The 9,277-nt window shown below is 43.8% G+C and overlaps 1 long non-coding RNA gene across 2 annotated transcripts; it reads right to left on the minus strand.

Annotated features, from left to right (window-relative positions):
* Positions 1-6,887: 6,887 nt before the first annotated feature.
* Positions 6,888-9,035, minus strand: LOC147991737 (uncharacterized). Of its 2 annotated transcripts, XR_015604364.1 has the most exons (5): positions 8,955-9,035; positions 8,539-8,667; positions 8,376-8,459; positions 7,995-8,114; positions 6,888-7,543 (listed from the first exon to the last, which is right to left on the minus strand). It is a non-coding gene; the product is annotated as an uncharacterized LOC147991737 (long non-coding RNA). The 2 variants fall into 2 exon arrangements; XR_015604363.1 differs by lacking the exon at positions 6,888-7,543 and having other exon boundaries at positions 7,699-8,114.
* Positions 9,036-9,277: the final 242 nt, after the last annotated feature.

The following is a 9,277-nucleotide window of genomic DNA, read 5'->3' on the forward strand; positions in this document are numbered from 1 at the left end:
GGCGATCTTATTAACCTTGGAATCATTTCCAACACACATCATCACCTCGCCCTTAACTAGTCTCTATTTATTTTGCAACTCCCGTTTCGAGTTACTACTCTTAGCAACTGAACCAGTATCAAATACCAAGGGGTTGCTATAAACACTAGTAAAGTACACATCAATAACATGTATATCAAAATATACCTTTGTTCACTTTGCCATCCTTCTTATCCGCCAAGTATCTAGCGCAGTTCCACTTCCAGTGACCATTTCCTTTGCAGTAGAAGCAGTCAGTTTCAGGCTTGGGTCTAGCTTTGGGCTTCTTCATGGGAGCAGCAACTTGCTTGCTATTCTTCTTCGAAGTTCCCCTTTATTTCCATTTGCCCTTTTCTTGAAACTAGTGGTCTTGTTAACCATCAACACTTGATGCTATTTCTTGATTTCTACCTTCGTCGATTTCAGCATTGCGAAGAGCTTGGGAATTACTTTCGTCATCCCTTGCATATTATAGTTCATCACTAAGTTCTAGTAACTTGATGATAGTGACTAGAGAACTTTGTCAATTACTATCTTATCTGGAAGTTTAACTCCCACTTGATTCAAGCAATTGTAGTACCCAGACAATCTGAGCACATGCTTACTGGTTATGCTATTCTCCTCCATCTTGTAGGCAAAGTACTGTCAGAGGTCTCATACCTCTCGACACGGGCATGAGTATGAAATACCAATTTCAACTCTTAGAACATCTTATATGCTCCGTGGTGTTCAGAATGTTTTTGAAGTCCTGGTTCTAAGTCGTAAAGCATGGTGCACTAAACTATTAAGTAGTCATCATACCGAGCTTTGTCAAACGTTCATAATGTGTGCATCTGCTCCCACAATAGGTCTGTCACGTAGCGGTGTATCAAGGACATAATTCTTCTGTGCAGCAATGAGGATAATCCTCAGATCACAGACCTAGTTCGCATCATTGCTACTATCATCTTTCAACATACTTTTTCTCTAGGAACATATCAAAAATAAACAGGAAGCTACATCGCGAGCTATTGATCTACAACATAGTTATGCAAATACTATCATTACTAAGTTCATGAAAAGTTAAAGTTTAATTAATCATATTACTTAAGAACTCCCACTTAGATAGACATCCATCTAGTCATCTAAATAATCATGTGATCCATATCAACTAAAACATGTCCGATCATCACGTGAGATGGAGAAGTTTTCAATGGTAAACATCACTATGTTGATCATATCTACTATATGATTCACGCTCGACCTTTAGGTCTCAGTGTTCCGAGGCCATATCTGCATATGCTAGGCTCCTCAAGTTTAACCCGAGTATTCTGCATGTGCAAACCTGGCTTGCACCCGTTGTATGTGAACGTAGAGCTTATCACACCCGATCATCACGTGGTATCATAGCACGAAGAACTGTCACAACGGTGCATACTCAGGGAGAACACTTATACCTTGAAATTTTAGTAAGGGATCATCTTATAAAGCTACCGTCGTATTGAGCAAAATAAGATGCATAAAAGATAAACATCACATGCAATCAAAATATGTGACATGGTATGGCCATCATCATCTTGTGCCTTTGATCTCCATCTCCAAAGTACCGTCATGATCTCCATTGTCACCGGCATGACACCATGATCTCCATCATCTTGATCTCTATCAACGTGTCGTTACATGGTCGTCTCACCAACTATTGATTTTTGCAACTATTGCTATCGCATAGCGATAAAGTAAAGCAATTACATGGCGCTTGCATCTTATGCAATAAAAAGACAACCATAAGGCTCCTGCCAGTTGCCGATAAATTTACAGAACATGATCATCTCATATAACAATTTATATCTCATCACGTCTTGACCATATCACATCACAACATGCCCTGCAAAAACAAGTTAGACGTCCTCTACTTTGTTGTTGCAAGTTTTACGTGGCTGCTACGAGCTTCTAGCAAGAACCGTTCTTACCTACGCATCAAAACCACAATGATTTTTTGTCAATTGTGCTGTTTTAACCTTCAACAAGGACCGGGCATAGTCACAGACGCCCACTAGCCACCTGTGTGCAAAGCACGGCGGTAGAACCAGTCTCATGAACGCGGTCATGTAATGTCGGTCTGGGCCGCTTCATCCAACAATACTGCCGAATTAAACTATGACAAGTTGGTAAGCAGTATGACTATTATCGCCCACAATTCTTTCTGTTCTACTCGTGCATATAACATCAACGCATAGACCTGGCTCGAATGCCACTGTTGGGGAACGTAGTATTTCAAAAAAAATTGCCTACGATCACGAAAGATCTATCTAGGAGAAGCATATCAACGAGCGGGGAGAGTGTGTCCACGTACCCTCGTAGACCGAAAGCGGAAGCGTTTAGTAACGCGGTTGATGTAGTCGAACATCTTCGCGATCCAACCGATCAAGTACTGAACGCACGGCACCTCTGCGATCTGCACACGTTCAGCACGGTGATGTCCCTTGAACTCTAGAACCAGCTGAGGCTGAGGGAGTGTTCCGTCAGCACGACAGCGTGGTGACGGTGATGATGAAGTTACCGGCGTAGGGCATCGCCTAAGCACTACGATGATATGACCGAGGTGTAGAAGTATGGAGGGGGGCACCGCACACGGCTAAGAGATTGTCTGTTGTGTCTTTGGGTGCCCCCTTGGCTACGTATATAAAGGAGGGAGGAGGAGGAGGCCAGCCTAGGAGAGGCACGCCTATAGGGGGAATCCAACTAGGATTCTCAATCCTAATTGGAGTCCCCTTCCTTTTCCAACAGGGGAGAGAGGGAAGGAGTAGGAGACGGAGAAGGAAAGAGAGGGGGGCGCCGCCCCCTCCCTAGTCCAATTCGGACTTGCCATGGGGGGCGCGCAGCCACCCCTTGAGGCCCTTCTCTCCTTTCCCGTATGGTCGATTAAGGCCCACTACTTCCCCCGGCGAATTCCCGTAACTCTCCGGTACTCCAGAAAATACCTGAATCACTCGGAACCTTTCCGATGTCCGAATATAGCCTTCCAATATATCGATCTTTACCTCTCGACCATTTCGAGACTCCTCGTCATGTCCGTGATCTCATCCGAGACTCCGAACAACCATCGGTACATCAAATCAGATAACTCATAATACAAGTCGTCATCGAACGTTAAGCGTGCGGACCCTATGGGTTCGAGAACTATGTAGACATGACCGAGACACATGTACGGTCAATAACCAATAGCAGAACCTGGATGCTCATATTGGCTCCTACATATTCTACGAAGATCTTTATCGGTCAAACCGCATAACAACATATGTTGTTCCCTTTGTCATCGGTATGTTACTTGCCCGAGATTAGATCGTCGATATCACCATACCTAGTTCAATCTCGTTACCGGCAAGTCTCTTTACTCGTTTTGTAATGCATCATCTCGTAACTAACTCATTAGTCACATTGCTTGCAAGGCTTATGGTGATGTGCATTACCGAGAGGGCCCAGAGATACCTCTCCGACAATCGGAGTGACAAATCCTAATCTTGATGTATGCCAACTCAACAAACACCATCGGAGACACCTGTAGAGCATCTTTATAATAACCCAGTTACGTTGTGACGTTTGATACCACACTAAGTATTCCTCCGGTATTCGGGAGTTGCATAATCTCATAGTCATAGGAACATGTATAAGTCATGAAGAAAGCAATAGCAATAAACTAAACGATCATAGTGCTAAGCTAACGGATGGGTCTTGTTCATCACACCATTCTCTAATGATGTGATCCCATTCATCAAATGAGAACACATGTCTATGGCTAGAAAACTTAACCATCTTTGATTAACGAGCTAGTCAAGTAGAGGCATACTAGGGACACTCTGTTTTGTCTATGTATTCACACATGTACTAAGTTTCCTGTTAATACAATTCTAGCATGAATAATAAACATTTATCATGATATAAGGAAATATAAATAACAACTTTATTATTGCCTCTAGGGAATATTTCCTTCATCAGCAGCTTGGCTATCCCAATCTGCTTGGTGAAGTTGCACGATGCCCCTTCTTCAATGGTGAGTGGGATCTTGAACCTCGAGTGGGTTGTCCTGCCTCCAGGCATGATAGAAGCGGCGACACCCGACGTCGCAGTGGCCACAACTTCCTTTTTCGCACCTCGAACCCTAGCAAGCAATACCCTGTACAGGAAGGTCTTCCCAGTGCCTCCCGGGCCATTGACGAAGAAGACGCCCCCTTCGCCGTCGTCAATTGATGCTACTATCTCATCATAGGCTTTCCTCTGCTCAGGGTTTAGTGAGGACTCCAGGGATTTTTCGTCCTCGGCAACCTCGATAGTGGTTTCCTCGATGACCTCCCGAGCCTCGCCTTCTGTGTTGTCATAAGTATCATCGATGTCCGGAAGAGGGAACAACTTTATGTCCTTTCCCATGGACTGCAGCATTCCCCTGATATCAAGCAACACCATCTGCTCCACCATGATTGGGCATGTGTGATGTCGCATGTAGTCGTCAAACATCGCCTCAAGGTGCCTATCCCAAAGACCGCAAACGTCGCCAGGCTTGCAAAATACCAAGATTGTTGCAAAGAGCCTCCTGAGAGAAATCGGCATGGCCCACTACTCGGACTCCGTCAGACACTCGTCGAGCGTGTTGTCAGACTAGATGAGACCCCTCCTCTCAGCGGCCTCATGGAAGGTATCACACAACACACCATCCACAGTTTTTAGGTCTTCGAAGGACACTGAGCCTGGTACGTGGTTTAGAAGCACCCTCAGAAAGTACCGCTCCCCCTCGGCGGGATTGCCTGACATGATTCGGCCTACTTGGTAACCTTGTGCCCTTTCCTGCCAATTCTTTGTTCTTTGCCAAGTGAAACTTCGTGGGAAGTCCTTGTACAGAATATCTCGAGCCCACACGTGCTCTTGGTTAGCCACGAAATACTCCGTCAACATAGACTTTGATGAGTTATCATTGGCCAGGACGTCATTCAGGTTCTCTCCCGCTTTGAATGTGACCTTGTGCATGTTTGGGAGATGTAGCGGCAACAGCAGGACCGTCGGTTGGTTCTCACAAAGGGTGAGGCCCAATATCCTCCACATCGCCTCTGGTGGAGTTACCCACCTTGCGTCGATAAATCTCTTGATCTCATCTATGTTGCCTTGGGCGTCAGGTTGGTCGATATTGAACGAAGTTTGATCGTGACCCTTGTATATGTACTTATATGTGGCAGTTGAACATCTGTAGGAGGTAAGGGTTTGTAAGGAACAACCCATTTGTTGTCTAGCATTTGACGGCGGACCTTCACTTTGCGACCGTCTTTCCTTCTTCGGTAAATAGGGTAGGAGTCCTTGCCCTGTACGGTGGTCTCGTTGAAATCCCGTGGGTACCTGCATTTGCACAACCCCTCTTGCATGAACACGTTGTTGGGGTTCAGGACCCGCATGGGTCGTGCATCATATGCTTCACGACCATGGCATAGAGCTTTGGGTACTTATGCTTGTCTAGGAGCTCGGCAGTTATGAGACGATCGTACTGCTCTGGCACAAGAAGCTTATATCTCGAATCCATAATCAACAGGAAATGGGCATGCGGGAGGCCCCTCTTCTAGAACTCTACCACATATATGTACGCCTTCACAATGCCTAGTATAATTTTTCTTCGTCAACATATCTTTCATTGTCTCCAGCTTGGACTTGAACACTCGGGCCACAAGATCTGGTTGGTCCTGCGGTGTTTGGCATGGAAACAACTCATCATGTATCTACTACCAGTTTGGGTTACAGGTCATCATCAGGAAGATGCCAGGCTTGCCGTACGTCTGCACCAATGCCATGGCGTCCATATGCCTCCGCTTCATGTCACGGAAGCCCCCCGGAATGACCATGGGAGAACAGTCCTAGTGCCAATAGAGCTCGCTCGTGTCTCCCCTGCCGTGATGCTATCGACAACGCCTTGGTATAAGTCGACACGTAGCTCAGCCTAGTGGTTCCTAATCCATTTTAACTTGCATCCCTCGATCTTTATGTACATGTCGACCCCCCTCTGCTGGAACAGATGTCCTCCATATAGTATGGGGTTGAATATCGCAAGACGTGTTTGCAGCATGTACCAGTAGTAGTCCCTGACGGAGACGCATAAATGACCACCCCCCTATGCGTGAAGAATTTAAAAAATGAAGCTCCATACATTGGCCACGTGGAGGGCCTTTAGTCTCGGTTCGTATAAGAACCGGTCAAAGGGGGGTCTTTAGTACCGACCCTTTAGTCCCGGTTCCAGAACCGGGACTAAAGGCCCTCTAGAACCGGGACAAATGGGCATTTTTCTACTAGTGGCCTTTGGCCCATGTATCTCCACTTCCACCTACCACTTCGTCCCTAATATTATAAATACCCCTTAGGGTTCAGATCTAAGGTTAGACTAGAATTGAGAATTGAGCTTTGCTCGCCAAACTTTCCCCCATGTGTGGAACCTACCTTGACCTCCTTTGGAGATGAATCTTTCATAGAAGCTACTCTTTCTCTTGTGAGATTCAAGTAGATCTAGTCAATCTTCCTTGCGAGGTTCTATTGGATCGGTGGACCGGCCGGTGAGAGGAAGCGGTTTCAACAAGGGCTAGATAGGTTTCATCGTTTACCCCTTTGTATCTTTGTGTTTGACCACGTGTTCTTCCGCATTTCCCTTGATTTCCCCTCTCGTGTATCTTTATACTCCCTCCGTTCAGAATTACTTGTCTCGAAAATGGATGTATCTAGAACTAAAATACGTCTAGATACATCCATTTCTGCGACAAGTAATTCCGAACGGAGGGAGTATCTTACTGTGTTTGCCCACGTGTTCTTCCGCATTAATGTTTTTGTTTTGACCAGAATCCAGAACAAATAGTCAATACGTACATGCAAAGGTATTTAATATGGGATGGTAGCTGCAATAAAGAAATAAAAGAGCAACTGACTATTCAGATTTTAAACACCACAATATGCCCTATGAATTCTCGTTACAACCAATGATTCTTTTTTTTTACCTGAACAACCAATGATTCTTATAGCAAAGAGCAGTGACCAGAAGTTGCAAGACATAACTTCTATTTCAGAATGTGCAAAACTAATTTTACTCGAGGAGAACATATTGTATCTTTAACCTTCTCAAAGGTGGTAATCTCTACGAATTCCTTCGTGGCAAGAATGATTGCAGCACGGAGTATCACATCCGTGACAAAACACACTTCATGATTTAAATTGAAAATACCATGCTTGGCTGCTTTTCAGTGATAGACTAAATACCAGAGACATGCTTCGCAGAAGACACTGGAATTTCACTAATGTCTTTCAATGTGCGTGTTTTTTCTTTGGAGAATGTGTTTCACTGTGTGTTGTGTCCCACAAGGTGCACCGAGGATTGGATGCATCTCTTTTTTGGCTGCAACTTTAGCATCAGGATATGGAACTATCTACAGATTCACTGGCAGCAGGGTAACTCCATTGAGCAGAGTTTTATGTTGACAAAGCAATAGTTTGGTCACCCATTCTTCACTGAGGTTGTTATTCTGGCTGCCTGGCACATTTGGAAACAGAGAAATGAAGCTATTTTCAGAATGTGTTGCCATCTTTTAGATCCTAGAGAAGCAAATTTAGGCATGAGGTCATCCTGCACTTGCATAGGGTGAAAGCCAAGTACTCACAACAGTTTGCAATATGGATTGACTCTCTGTTATAGCTAGCTAACTCTCTAACCTTTGCAAATCTTTTGTATATGACTTTACTAATCAATAAATTTGATGTGGGGTTTTCACCCTGCAGTCTTCGTTGTCAACTGCAGTGAAGAAGCCATGTTATAACTAATAGACTGAACTGGCCGTCAACACGGGGAGCGCGAGAAGAGCCATCGGCTCAGTGTGAAGTGTATTAGAATGCGCGCGATGCTGAGCAAAATCTTCGCCCGCCATGTTTTCAGTCAAATGGCATCATATGCACAAGGTTGCAGTGCCAAGACCATATCGGCTTACCGTAGAGGGTCCCATTTGGCTGGTACTCAAAGACAAGCATTCCTCAGAACGGATCAGACTCCTTGCAATATCTCACCATCTTCACAATGTTTTCGTGATCCATCTGGCTATTTCTATCACCTGAAAGACCCAAAATACCAGGAGATGTGATCAAAGAGCCGTGTAAAATGTCCTGTAAAATCTTAGTATCTGTTTAAGCTAAAGAGTAATTTGCCTCCTAGAAGTAAAGCTCAACATAGTTCGTCCAGTAGTGCAAACAAAAGCTACTTGCGACAGCACAAATCAAACATTAGCAAACATGAGGGCAGCTTTCAGAAACATTAGGGAACCTCAGAGAATATATGACCCATTGCGCCACAGGCGCAAGTGGTGAAATTATACCGGAATTGAAGTCATAACTTCTATCTTGTATATGAAGAGAGTTACAGCATTTTGTCCTTCAAGAGAGCTATTCCTTTTGCCCGGCTAAAACAAATGAAACATACGATTTGTAAATAACCCATTCCTTGTTAGAATATAAATTTGAGAATAGGTATCATCCTACCATTGGCACAACTGGCAATGCTTCACCCTTAGAAAGAACAACCCTAGTAGGACCTTGGGAGGCCGAATATGACCCCAGGAGTTATGTTGTGCTGGGGCAGAAAGGCCTTTCCATCCAAGTCTTGTTGTGCTGCCAAGAAAAGAGGCAATATGATTATGTAAAAAGGATATTATATGAATGTATTGGCATATCATAAAGGTTATTATAGGAACAGGTAAGCACGGAGTTGCTCCACTGTCCATCAATATAAAAGCAAAAAAATATTGATACGACCCAAACTTCAGAAATCGGGTAATAAGGCAGTTCTTTCGAATTAGAAAAGAAAACATTTAGGTCCTATAAAAGTTCTTTAATGGCGTGCAAGAATGGCTGCATAATCGTTTTATCATCAATTGTATGTTTGACGTTGTCATTACCAGATGAACTCTTTCCAAGATAATGTTTGAAGGTGTTGTCCAAACTGGCAATGTATCAATTAAATCTATGCACCAGACCTATGACAAGAGAAGTTCTTCTGAGTGCTTGAACTATATAATATAAAAGGTAAAGCATTAACAATAATCTAGGGGAAACAGAAATTAGAAGCTCAAATAAATATCAATGAGCAGCAATTTCCTAGAAATGCAAAATATAACTATATTGTGTCTTTGTAAATTGTCTTATCGCTGCTCTTTCTAGGCAATTGTCTTATCATCAATTGGTAGAATGATATCGTAAGTAATAATACTGAAACTTGGCA

This window comes from Triticum urartu, chromosome 1A (assembly GCF_056163025.1).
Source record: "Triticum urartu cultivar PI428250 chromosome 1A, HENAU_Tu73, whole genome shotgun sequence".
Taxonomy (NCBI): Eukaryota; Viridiplantae; Streptophyta; class Magnoliopsida; order Poales; family Poaceae; genus Triticum; species Triticum urartu.